The following is a 13,719-nucleotide window of genomic DNA, read 5'->3' as shown; positions in this document are numbered from 1 at the left end:
CAATTCCTTAATGTTCAGTCTTCCACATTCCTGGCCAGGACACATAACCATACTTATAAAAGGCATTTGGAATTGGTGATATGCACAGGATCATCGAGTAAATGATGTAGCCTGGAATCCCAGGGAGAGCAGTTATTACCCAAACATTCAATGAGTCTCAGATACGTTTGCCCAAGGACAAGGGTTTACATTAATGGTTTTAAAAATAAAAATGAAAGAAAGATTCTCATATCCTCTGAGCACACATAAGCAACTAGTATCTTACTTTGCTTTCTAGGTATTCTAATTCCCTGCTGGTAGTTATAGATTCATAATTATAAACAAATGAACTTGTATTATTCCAGAAAGTTGCTTCAGAGCCCAGTCTCCTTGCACCCCCTCCCCCGATTCTGTTTAATTCCACTGTGATACCCTTCCAGGGAATTCTAAACTCCTATTTTCTAGCACTTTGTCACAGGATTATTTAATGGATTTTTTTTTTTTTTTTTATGTTTAATGTCTGTCTTTCCCTCTAGATTGATTGTAGGGGATACAGTTCCTTTTGTCATTCAGTTCTGTGTCTTCAGGATCCAGACAAGGGTGAAGACGGTGCGCTCAATCAGTGGGTGCTGTGACTGGCCTGAGGGTGCCCTCTTCCTCCTCATGGAGGACTGACAATGGCTCTGCTTTCAGACTGAATTTTACATTAGTATTTCATTCCAGAATCTGCAACTACCTACCTCTAGTCCATCTTTCCCCACTATCCATCCAACTCATCTCATAACTCTTGACTGTATTTTTACCTGTTCAGACCACACTAGGCGGCTTCTTTTTTTAATCTTTACCACCTTGTTCATTATTACCTATAAGTCCTCACTTGTGCAATTAGGCTTAGTATTGGACTTACGTTATAACAGGAATAGTCTTAACATTTCCAAAAGCTCCTGTTGATTCCAACTGTTCTTAAAGATTTCTGGGCATTGGAATGAGACAGTAATGAGATGTCCCTAAAATGTTTTGTTTTGTTTTTAAGAAAAATAAGTCTAATTTTTTAGAGACAAACTATAAAAGCAACTCATGATGCATCACAGCAGTAATATACAATTACCTTAAATGAAAAGAAACATTCCCAGACCAAATCAAGCCTTGATGCAATCAAACTAAAGGAGTGAGCATATATAAATTCTTAGCCATGTTTTATAAATACTGTAATCAAATGGAAAGGTTCTACATTAACTAATATCCTGACCCTCAGAGACAGTATATCACAGAAAATAGTTATAACATCAAATTGTCCGGTCTTCTAACTAATTTTTATTATGAATATATACTCAAGCTAGCTTCTGATCATTATTTTTAACAAGATGAGACTATGTCTTATTTACCCCAAAATTAACCAATCATTTTCATTTTGATATGCATATTTTAGTCTCTTGTGAGCTTATTTAGCATTTTCAGCTTATTCAGTGCACCAACTCAGCTGCACTAACTAGTTCAAGATTTTGGACCTGCAAAGCTGAGGAACATCAGAGTATCAGTGCATTACTCAGGCTTTCCAGAGAAACGGAACCAATAAAGGACATAAATAAATGATTGATAAATATGTAGGCAGATATATCTATTTACTTATATCTATACATGTGGAAAGAGATTTATTATAATATATTGCCTTACATGAATACAGAAGCTGAAAAGTCCCAGGATCGGCCATCAGTCAGCTGGAGACTCAGGAAAACCAGTGGTATAATTCCAAGGTCTGAGAATGAGAACTGATGGTGAAGATTCCAGTCCAGGTCTGAAGGCCTGAGAACCAGGAGCCCTGAGGACAGAAGATTGATGTTTCAGCTCAAGCGAGCAGTCAGGTAGAGAGCAAATTCAATCTTCTTTCACATTTTTGTTCTATTCCGGCCCTCAGTGGGTTGGATAGTACCCACCCACAGTGGGGAGAGACACCTCCTTTACTTAGCTTACATATTCAAACACTAATCTCTTCCAGAAACGACCTTACAGACACACCTGGAAAAGACAGTTTAACTACCTATCTGGGCAACCTGCATCCCAGTCAAGTTGCCACATAAATTCGCCATCACACTTGTACAGATTTTACTTCATAAGATTTCTACTTTAATGTCTGCCTATAAGATTTCTTGAAGGCCAATTAGGCAACTTGCCCTGAAAATATTCTAACACCTCAACTTCTACATATTCTATCAGAATTATAAAAAAAAAAAAAACAAAAAACAAACCTTCATCACCCACATGATGTTCTTGGTGACTTACCCTGGTCCACACCACAAGCATCTTAGTTTATGGCTTGTAAGCATTTTGGTCTAGAGCACCATTTGTATGTGTCAGCAAAAGTGTGTGATGGTAGTTTGTTGTTGTGTAAAATAATGATAATTTTTAGGATTACATAATACCAACATGGTATGAATACTCATTAGATGTAAACTCTAATTATTTTCTAGCTGTTACCATGCACTATAGTCATCATGATTGATAATCTCTCTAGAAATTGCCAAAAAAGAATGAGCTCTTTCTTCCAGAAAGTCACAGGTTAGGGTTAATTTTGAAATCCTGAAATCATCCCTTTAATATGATACATCCTTTGGGAGTTAAGGAAGACACACACTATATGCATAGGTCTGTCTGCAGGGTCCAGTGGATTCCAGTGACATATTTTATAATGGCACTAAGCAGAAATGAACAGGCAAGCTAATTTCTAATGTCAGAAAGCAATTAGATATGGTAATTACCAAATAACATATGCAAATATGCAAATGTATGTGAGTGCGATGATTATCCATTACATACTGAAAATCACTTCTTTTCTACAGAATTCTCTTATCCTCAGAGTATTTCCAACAGATGCAGGAACCTGCATCTACTGCTTACCAGCTAGAATGCCATGTCAAATTGGACTTTAAAGTCCTAGCCAGGGTCACAAATGACTGGCCATTTGAGTGCTACAGATTCCAGTACAATAAACAAGCTGTTGGTTTTTCATGTGTTATAAATTCTCTAATCAAGGTTTGGAAATTCTCAGTTGAATACCTCTGATCAAGCAGTAAATAGTAATACTTCAGGTGAGACGTAAGTTTTCATTCTGATTTAATCTTTAAGGATATTTTTCCTTTCATTTACTCTCTTCCTTTAACTAACTGTGAACACTCAGCCAGCAGTTTTTCCTGTCCCATTGCCTTGAGCCTCTGTGTCCTTATCTATAAAATAGGAATGATTCCACTACTTAAATCTTCAAACAAATTATTGTGAGGAATCATATTTAATAATGAACATGAGTATAATAAAACATACAAAAAAGTACATAGAGACACATAACAATGAAGTCCTGTAGAAATTTAATTTTTTACCAATTTACATCTATATGTAAACAAAGAACTAGGAACCTGAAAAATGATGAAAAAAGACCCTGCTGGATTGAGATTTGAATTAATTTTTGTTTTCATTTTTTCCTTCCTAAGCTCTGAATAGATATAAAAATACTGTGTGATGAAATGAAAGGAAAAGAGAAAAAGCAAGCACTATAATCTAAAGAAAATGATTTAGACTCTGAGTCAGAACTGCTTCTGGTTCCAATTCCCCTGTGTGACTCTTTGGCCTCATTTTTCTCCACTTTCAAATACATATTTCTTACTTCTCTGATGAAGTTACTATGTGAGAAACCTGGGTTATCTACTTAAACTCTAGAGTATTGGCAGAGGATGGAAGACCAAGGGAAATCTCATTTTTCAAAGGGAGAAGAAAAAATGATAAAGAAATGGGAGACAAATTAGTTATCAGTAGCACCATCCATTTACAAAAGGCCTTTAGAGTTTATTACACAGTATCTTATACAATCTTCATAACCACCTGTGAGGTGCACAGAATTACCTTTTCTAAAGAAAAGGAAATTGAAGCTCAAAATGTTTACACAATAACAAGGACACACAAAGCTAAGAAATGGTAGTCTTAGCTAGACTAATTCTTACTTCAGTACTCTCAATGGATGGCAATATAAATCACTAAGTTATACTTTTTACGATAAAATAAATCGAGGAGGGAAATTCACACAAATCATGAGCACAGAAGAATTAAGTGCCAAAAGACACTCATCTTTCCTAAAATTAAAAGAAATTTACAATGCTTGAAAGAGTGTATGTGTGTACATATGTGTGTATATGCGTGTGTATAAATAACTAAGCAAGAGTAAAAAAAAATTTCATTTTAGAAGCAATCAGATTATCACCTAAATAGATGGTTTACAAATGCCTCTGCCCAGAAACAGCAGAGTGGCCATAAAAGTTACCAGTATAAGTTCTCAAATTAAGAGCATGACTTTAAAGCCAGACTTCCTGAGTTTGAATCTTTCTATTTATTTATTATTTTTTTTTGCCACACTCACGGCATGTGGAAGCCAGGGGCTGAACTCGCACTACAGCTGTAAGCAGAACCACAGCAGTGATGATGTTGGATCTTTAACCAGCTGAGCCCCAAAGGAACTCCAGGGTTTGAATCTTTCTTAACTCTACAATTTACATCTGTGTAACAAGCCAGTTATTTAATACCTCTGTGCCTCAGTTTCTCCTCCCTAAAGTTGGAAAAATATTGGTACCTACTCATTGTAGGTATTAAAATAATACAATATACGTAAAGTTCTTAAAGTAGTGCCTAGCACTCAAAAAATGAACATATAATGCAAAGGAGAAGTTTAAGGATCTTTCAAAGGTATCTAATACAGGTAAGCAAACTGGGTTCTGCAAGGATCATAGTCATTGACAGTGAGGTAATAAGAGTTGTTTCTTGCTGGACTGATTAAAAGGAAAAGAGATCAACAGTTTATTGTTTTTGTTCATTTTGTCTTCTGTCTTCAAACTTCTGTAGAGTTATTTTTTGTTATCCATCAGATATTCTTTGAAATGTTCTTCTACCTATAATCCACTCTTGATCAACTTTATTTTTTCTCCTCTTCCTCTGGCTCTTTGAGTCTTCCCTATTAGTTCAAATTAGCCAAAGGGGTCAGACACAGTAAGTAAAACAGAAAAGAAAGTATATAGAAATCTGTGTAAGACACCTATCTTTTAACTCAGACGTCAGGGTTGAATTGATAGTTACAGATTACAATTTATTACTATTATATTATTATTTGATAGTGGTAAAATTATTTTACAACTTCACAATGGTAATCACATACATTGTTTTTAATCTTCTCAACAAACCTGGGAGGGTAAACAGCACAGGTTTTAGCCATTTTTACAATCTAAAGGGAATGCATCTTTGGTGGCAGAATTTTAGGCTTTGTGACAAGGTGTGGGAGAGTTAATCCTGGGATGTGATATATGGGAAAGATTTTATTTACTTCTTCATTTATTAGTAACAATTATCTACTTGTTTTTTATTCCCACTCTCTGGAAAAAGAGTGGGGAAGAAAAGCAATCAATTTGATATCAGTATTTTCTTTCTTTTTCTTAAGTTGTTCAATGATTTTTATCATTATAGATGATTTACAGTGTTTTGTCAATTTTCTGCTGCACAGCAAGGTGACTCAGTCACACATACATGTATACATTCTTTAATCTCACATTATCATGCTCCATCACAAGTGATCAGACATAGTTCCCAGTGCCATACAACAGGATCCAAAGGCTTATCCATTCCAAAGGCTATACTTTGCATTGATTAACCCCAAATTCCCAGTCCCTTCCACTCCCTCCCTCTGCCTCTTGGCAATCACAAGTCTGTTATCCATGTCCAGGATTCATTATTGTGGAAAGGTTCATTTGGGCCATATATTAGATTCCAGACATAAGTGAAATCATGTGGTATTTGTCTTTCTCTTTCTGACTTACTTTGCACAGTATGAGAGTCTCTATCTAGTTCCATCCATGTTGCTGCAAATGGCATTCTTTTGTTCTTTTTTCTGGCTGAGTAGTATTCCATTGTGTATATATGCCACATCTTCTTAATCCATTCATCTGTTGATGGACATTTAGGTTATTTCCATGTCTTGGCTATTGTGAATAGTGCTGCAATGAACATGCTGGTGCATGTGTCTTTTTCAAAGAAAGTTTGTCTGGTATATGCCCAAGAGTGGGATTGCTGGGTTACACGGTAGTTCTATGTATAGTTTTCTAAGGTACCTCCATACTGTCCTCCATAGTGGTTGTACCAATTTACATTCCCACCAAGTGCAGGAAGGTTCCCTTTTCTTCACACCCTCTGTAGCATTTGTTATTTGTGGACTTATTAATGATGGTCATTCTGACTGCTATGAGGTGGTACCTCATAGTAGTTTTGATTTGCATTTCTCTAATAATCAGAGATGTTGGAGCATTTTTTCATGTTGGCCATCTGTATATCTTCTTGGGAGAAATGTCTATTCATGTCTTTTGCCCATTCTTTATTGGGTCGTTGGATTTTTTGCCATTGAGTTGTATAAGTTGTTTATATATTTTAGAGATTAAGCCCTTGTCAGGTGTATCGTTTCTAACTATTTTCCTCATTCTGTACTTTTTTTTTTTTTTTGGTTTCCTTTGCTGTGCAAAAGCTTGTCAGTTTGATTAGGTCCCATTGGTTTATTTTTGCTTTTATTTCTGATGCTTTGGGAAATTGACCTGAGAAAACATTTGTAAGGTGGATATCAGAGAATGTTTTGTCTATGTTCTCTTCTAGGAGTTTAAGGGTATCTTGTCTTACATTTAAGTCTTTAAGCTATTTTGAGTTTATTTTTGTGCATAGTGTGAGGGCGTGTTCCAGTTTCATGGATTTACATGACGATGTCCAGTTGTCCCAGCACTAACTGGTGAAAACACTGTCTTTTTCCCATTTTATATTCTTGGCTCCTCTGTTGAAAATTAATTGACTGTAAGGTGTCTGGGTTTACTTCTGGGTTCTCTATTCTGCTCCATTGTCCTGTATATCTGTTTTGGTACCAGTACCACACGTGATTACTATGGCTCTGTAATATTGCCTGAAATCTGGAAGAGTTATGCCTCCTGCTTGGTTTTTGTTCCTCAGAATTGCTTTGGCAATTCTAGGTCTTTTGTGGTTCCATATAAATTTTTGGTTTGTTCTAGTTCTGTGAAAAATGTCATGGGTAATTTGATAGGGACTGCATTGAATCTGCAGATTGTTTTGTAATTTTTACAATATTAACTTTTCCAATCCAGGAGCATAGAATATCTTTCCATTTCTTTGCATCCTCTTTAATTTTCTTGATTAATGTTTTATAACTCTCAGCATATAAGTCTTTTGTCTCTTTAGTCAGGTGTATTCCCAGGTATTTGATTTTTGGGGGTGAAATTTTAAAAGGTATTGTATTTTTGTATTCCTTTTCTAATCTTTCATTGTTAGTATACAGAAATGTGACTGATTTCTGAATGTTAATCTTATATCCTGCTACTTTGCTGAATTTGTTGATCAGTTCAAGTAGTTCTTGGGTTGAGTCCTTAGGGTTTTCTATATATAGGATCATGTCACCTGCATACAGTGACAATTTTACCTCTTCTCTTCCAATTTGGCTACCTTTATTTGTTGGATTGCTGTGGCTAGGACTTCCAATACTACATTGAATAAAAGTGGTGAGAGTGGGCAACCTTGTCTTGTTCCAGATTTTAGTGGGAAGGCTTTCAGCTTTTCTCCTTTGAGTATTATATTTGCTGTGGGTTAGTCATAAATGGCTTTGATTATGTTAAGGAATGTTCCCTCTATACCCACTTTGGTAAGAGTTTTGATCATGAATGGATGTTGGACTTTGTCAAATGCTTTTTCTGTGTCTATTGAGATGATCATGAGGTTTTTGACATTTCTTTTGTTAATGTGGTGTATGACATTGATTTGCATATGTTGAACCATCCTTGTGAACCTGGGATGAATCCCACTTGGTCATGGTGTATGATCTTTTTTATATGTTGTTGGATTCAGTTGGCTAAAATTGTGTTGAGAATTTTTGTGTCTACATTCATCAGAGAAGCTGGCTGATAGTTTCCTTTTTTGGTGGTATCTTTGTCTGGTTTTGGAATTAGGGTGATGGTGGTGTTATAGAATGTCTTTGGGAGAGTTCCTTCTTCTTCAATCTTTTGGAAAAGTTTAAGGAGGATGGGTATATGTTCCTCTTTGTTTGTTTGGTAGAATTCGCTTGTGAAGCCATCTGGTCCTGGACTTTTATTTGTAGGGAGTGTTTTTATGACATATTTGTTTCTAGTGATCAGTCTGTTCAGTTGATCTATTTCTTCTTGATTCATTTTTGGCAGGTTGTAAGTCTCTAGAAAGTTGTCCATTTCTTCTAGGTTGTCAAATTTGTTGGCATACAATTGTTCATAGTATTCTCTTACTTTTTTTTTATTTCTGCAGTATCTGCTGTGATTTTTTTCTTTTTCATTTCTTACTTTATTTGGGTTTTTTCTCTCCTCTTTTTGGTGAGTCTGGCCAGAGGTTTGTCGATTTTGATTACCATTTCAAAGAACCATCTCTTGGTTTTATTGATTTTTTCTATTTTTTTCTATCTTTTTCTGTTTTTTGAATCTATATTTTATTGATTTCCTCTCTGATCTTTATAATTTCCTTCCTTCTGCTGACCTTAGGTTTCATTTGTTCTCCTTTTTCTAATTCATTTATGTGGTGGGTTAAGTTGCTGACTTGAGATTTTCAAGTATCTTCTCTGACTACAATGGCATGAAAGTAGAAATCAACCACAGGAAAAGAAATGAGAAGAAACTAACTACATGGAGATCTAACAACACGCTACTAAAAAACCAATGGGTCAATGAGGAAATCAAGGAGGAAATTAAAAAATACCTCGAGACAATGATAATGAAGACATAACAACTCAAAATCTATGGGATGCTGCAAAAGCAGTGCTTAGAGGGAAATTCATAGCAATACAGACCTTCCTCAAAAAAGATATCAGTATTTTCTGATAAATATCAATCCCAAATGCTTTCATTCTTGCTTACAGTGGTCTCATTTGGAGTAGTTATTTGGTCAGCTCTAGGTATTGCTATTATCTTTTACACCCCAATTGTCCATTACAGAAAGTTTTGGACGACTTTCCAGCACACATATGTGTGCGTGCATGTGTATGTGTTACAGAGATGGCAAATGGAAGGGAAAGTCCAGAATAATTTGCCCTTTGCTGTGAGAGGCAAGGTCTGCTCCTGAGAATAACTACACAGACTAGTTGCCAAGCTGGATATCTGCTTTTCTATATCCTCTATATTTCCAATTTCTTAGCTAGCATTCCCTGGCTTCTGACTCTAAGCTCCTGGCAAAAAAAAAAAAAAAAAAAAAAACCTCTCGTGAGACATACTTTACTGTTATTTGAGGGTTCATGAAAGATGCTCTTTGATTAGATCCCCAACATTGGTGACCCTGAAAAGAAATGATTCCACTTTCTTTCCATGTCACAGAGGATCTACTTCTTTTTCTGCCTAAATTCTCTTGCTCATTTAGGAGAGTCATGGGTCCTTAAGCGATGCTGCCTTTCACAGTAGTACCCTTTCTACCCAGAGAAAACTCCTGTGTTCTTACCAAGTAGTGGGAATGCAGGCAGATCCAGGTCCCTTTCTTCTTATCTCCATCAGTCTCGCTCTCTCATATGCATGGTCACACACACAGCCACTCATTGGCAATACCAGGAAAGACAACAATTTAGCTCTGAAACTTTTGGAAAAGGTCTGTGATCTGGAACACAAGTCAGACCTAACACCTCTATCTCCTTACTCATGACATATCACCCATACAGAGGGATAAATGCTTCAAAAATTCTGCTTGCCCTAAGAAAATAACTCTTCCTTTGAACTTTGGCTAACTGTTTTCACCTTTTTCTTTGCAACAGTTGCCAATCTAATGCAGCTTCATTTGAACATGCAGACAGAGAAACACCAGGAATCAGTCTCTCTCTGGCAGGAAATTCCCTCCTTTTTAATATTCTGTTTAGTCAACAGATAGGACCAGCTAATTCTTCACAAAGCAGGAAAATTCTCCATTATCCATCTGCCTCTAAAATACATCCTAACAATGTGTTTGTCTAACTATATATCCATAAGTTTCTACCTATCTATTTATTCATGTAAGCATCTATCTCTTCTTCATTTCAAATGTTTCATTTTTTCATGTGTTATATTGAAATATACAGTTCCAATAGGCTTACAGCCTCAGGCTTTGAAAGCTCAGGGCACGACCTGCTTTCAAAACTGCATCCAGACCATATCATTTCTAAAGTTTTGAATTTTTTGCTATTAATTCAAAGCCAGTGGTTCGAACGCAGTGGTGGTAATGGCCTGATTTCAAATCTTGCCAACACCTTCCCCACAAAATTTATAACATCAACCAAAAATAATATGCCTTTACCACTACTAGAAGATAAAAAATCAGCACCCCCCTTTAAATTAACTGTAAGTAAATTTAAAAGTTCCAATAGGCTCCCACCCATTACTGTAAGCATGTAGATATGGAAAATGGGATAGATGAGGCTTACGGGCTTGAATGAAGAGGGCACAGAAAAAAATCACCTGAGAAAGTGAAGATCCAGTATTAAATGCCAATATAGGGAACACGAGTCAGAACTTAGTGGTTCTCAGCATTGGCTACAATGAAGGAGCTCAGCAGGAAGTGGTGACCACACAGAAGTACTGCTTTTAGTGGATAGCTGGATTTGTAAAGGATGGATGGTACTCCTTTGCAAGGCAGTAAAAGCAAATAAGGAACAAAGTGGGGAGGATTAAAGATTATAAAAACAGAAGTTTCCATCATGGCACAGTGGAAACGAATCCAACTAGGAACCACAAGGTTGCAGGTTTGATCCCTGGCCTTGCTCAGTGGGTTAAGTATCTGGCGTTGCTGTGATCTGTGGTATAGGTCACAGATGCAGCTTGGATCTGGTGCTGCTGTGGCTGTGGCACAGGCCAGCAGCTACAGCTCCGATTGGTGCCCTTACCTGGGAACCTCCATATAAAAAATATTGTAAAACCAAAAGAGAAATAAGGCACATCAACCCTTCCTCCCCCACCACTATCAACCCCACCTTAAAAGAAACTGCATAGAAGAAAACACAAAGGAGAGGGGAAAGAATTCTTGAACTGGGAACAACAGTTATGAAATGAATAGAAATTCCAAAAAGCAATCTGACCATGTTCAAACAAAACTACAGAACTAAACCCAGAAAAGATGAATCAAAGCATTTCAGCTGGCGAAATTTCCCCCTTCCTCCTCAAAAAAACTTGAAACTGATAGAACTATAACACTACACTCAAAAATGAATTAAACATCCTAGCAAACATTTGGAAGGAAGAGGACAAAACTCTGAATCAGAAATATACTGACACAAATAGTGGCAAGGATGTGTACCCACAGGAGTCTCATTCATTACTGGTGGGAAGCCACTTCAGAACAATTTGGCAGTTTCTTCCAAAACTAAACATAGACTTACCATCTAATTCAACCACTATGCTCCTAGGTATTTACCCAAAGAAACTGAAAGCTTAAGCCCATACAAAAATATTAAGAAGAATATTTATATTGGTTTTATTCATAATTACCAAGATTTGGAAGTACTCAAAATACACTTCAATGGGTGAAGGGATAGTAAAGTAATGTACCTCCTAAAATGGAATATTCTTCAGCAATAAAAACAAATAAGCTATCAAATCCAAACATACATAGAGGAGAGCCTTAAATGTACCATGCTAAGTGAAAGAAGCCAGTATGAAAAGACTACATGATGTATGATTCCAACTATGTGAAATTCTGAAAAAGGCAAAACTGTGGAGATAACAGAGCATTTTTAGGGCAGAAACTATTCTGTCTGATATTATAATGGTGGATACATGACATTATGCACTTATCAAAATGGGATTATGTAAAGAATGAATGCTGAAATGAACTATGGACTTTAGTTAATAACTCATCAATATTGGTTCACATTGTAAAAAAGATACACACTAATGCAACATGTTTAAAAGGAAGGAACTGATAGGGAGGAGAGGACATTCACAGGAACCCTTTACACTTTCTGCCCAAATTTTCTACAAATCTAAAACTACTGTAAAAATTAAAGTCTATTTTAAAAAGGCAGAAAATTATCTGAACAAATGACTCATCAAAGAAGAGAGATAGCAAGTAAGCATATCAACAGATGCTCAACATCATTTGTCATTGGAGAGTTGTAAATTAAAACAATGATTAGATTCCATATTATACATCTATTAAAATGGCTGAAATCCAGAAGGTTGACAATACCAATTCAGTAGAAGATGCAAAGCAGCAGAAACTCTCATTGTTGGTGGGAATGTAAAATGGCAAGGCAGTTAGGAAAACAATTTGGCTATTGATTACAAAGCTAAATAGAATCTTATCTAGCAATCTCACTCCTAGATATTTAATCAACTTATTTTAAAATTTATGTCTACACAAAAACCTTCATGTTAATGTTTAGAGTAACTTTATTTATAATTACCCAAATTGGAAGCCACCAAGTTATCCTTCAACAGCTGAATGAGTTAACAAGTGCCTTCCAGGTTGACCTAGCACACAAATTGTGATTTTGGAAACAGTGCAGAGAGCCCAGAATTTGGCAGGAGGTCTCCTGAGCTGCCAGAGACCTTCGATTCTCCTAGGAGACAGAGAAAGCTATTTCTGAAGCAGGGCGCAGGGGCAGGATTCAGCAAGTCTACTCTGGGGAGGGTATAGAGCCTCAACCTCCCTACTGGGGTGGAGAGTTACCTTGGAAACAAAAAAAGCCCCTGGGAGTTCACAAGAGGCCTCCCAGGTGGGTATAGACCCACAATTGGCCTAGCACACAGAACATGATTTTGGAAACAGCACAGAGGGCCTGGAAATTGGCATAAGGTCTCCTGAGCTGCTGGAGATCTCGGGTTCTCCTAGGGGACAGAGAAAGCTATTTCTATAACAGGGCAGAGGAGTGGGATCCTGAAAGTGCCCTCTGGGGAGGGTATAGAGCTGCTATCTCCCTACTGGGGTGGAGAAAGTTACCTCAAGGACAGAGAAAGCTGGGAGTCTGCAGGGGGGCTCCTGAGCTGACAGAAACCCACAGGTTTCCTAGGGGGCAGAGAAAGTTATTTCTGAAAGAGTGCAGAGGGATGGGACTCTGAAAGGGGACTTTGGGGCAGGCACAGAACCACAATTTGCATAAGAGACAGAGGGTGATTTGGGAAACAGTGTGGACTTCCAGGCTCTGCAAGAGGATTCATGGGCAGAAACAGAGATGTGACTTACCTAGGTAGCAGTAAAAAGTAACTTGGAAGAAGCATAAAGAATCCTGGAAATCTGTAAGAGTCTTCTTAGGCAGTTGAGGGCTGTGAAAAGCCCATGAAACTGGTAAAACTGTTTCAGAAACAACACAAAAGTTCCTGGGAATCACAAAAGGCCTAGTGGGCAGGCAAAGAGCTGCAGTGAACACAGGAGATGGAGAAAGAGAAATTGGAAACAGAACAAAGGACCCTGGGAATCGAAAAAGCCAGGTGGGCAGGTGGAAAACCCCAAAAGGCTTAATGAAGTGGCAAAGTGAACCTGGAAACAAGACACATGGCTTGGGAGACACAAAAAGCCTGGTGAATTGGTGGAGTGATCTTGGGAAAAGCACAAGTTCCATGATTCTGGTCAACATTCAACCAGTATACCATGGAAACAGAGCATGTTGCACTGCTAGCCAAAGGAGCTGAGAGGGGCCCATTGGTGCATGTTTTTATAGCTCAACAGCTACAGGGAGCACTCTATCACCAGCCT

General features: G+C 37.3%; 1 protein-coding gene across 5 annotated transcripts in view; it reads right to left on the bottom strand.

The window, feature by feature from the left end:
* The window catches only part of LOC146405286 (uncharacterized), a 952,516-nt gene that overhangs the window by 545,959 nt on the left and 392,838 nt on the right, over positions 1–13,719 (bottom strand). For all 5 annotated transcript variants that reach the window (XR_014837049.1, XR_014837051.1, XR_014837052.1 and 2 more), the window contains one exon: positions 1,654–1,798. The gene's annotated coding sequence lies outside the window, so the exon portion shown is untranslated. The remainder of the gene's footprint in view (positions 1–1,653; positions 1,799–13,719) is intronic.

This window comes from Sus scrofa, chromosome 2 (assembly GCF_054392235.1).
Source record: "Sus scrofa isolate SSC_HxYL_T2T_F1_AM1 chromosome 2, Sscrofa_HxYL_maternal_Yorkshire_Landrace_v2.0, whole genome shotgun sequence".
Taxonomy (NCBI): domain Eukaryota; kingdom Metazoa; phylum Chordata; class Mammalia; order Artiodactyla; family Suidae; genus Sus; species Sus scrofa.
This window is presented reverse-complemented; position numbering and strand designations above follow the sequence as displayed.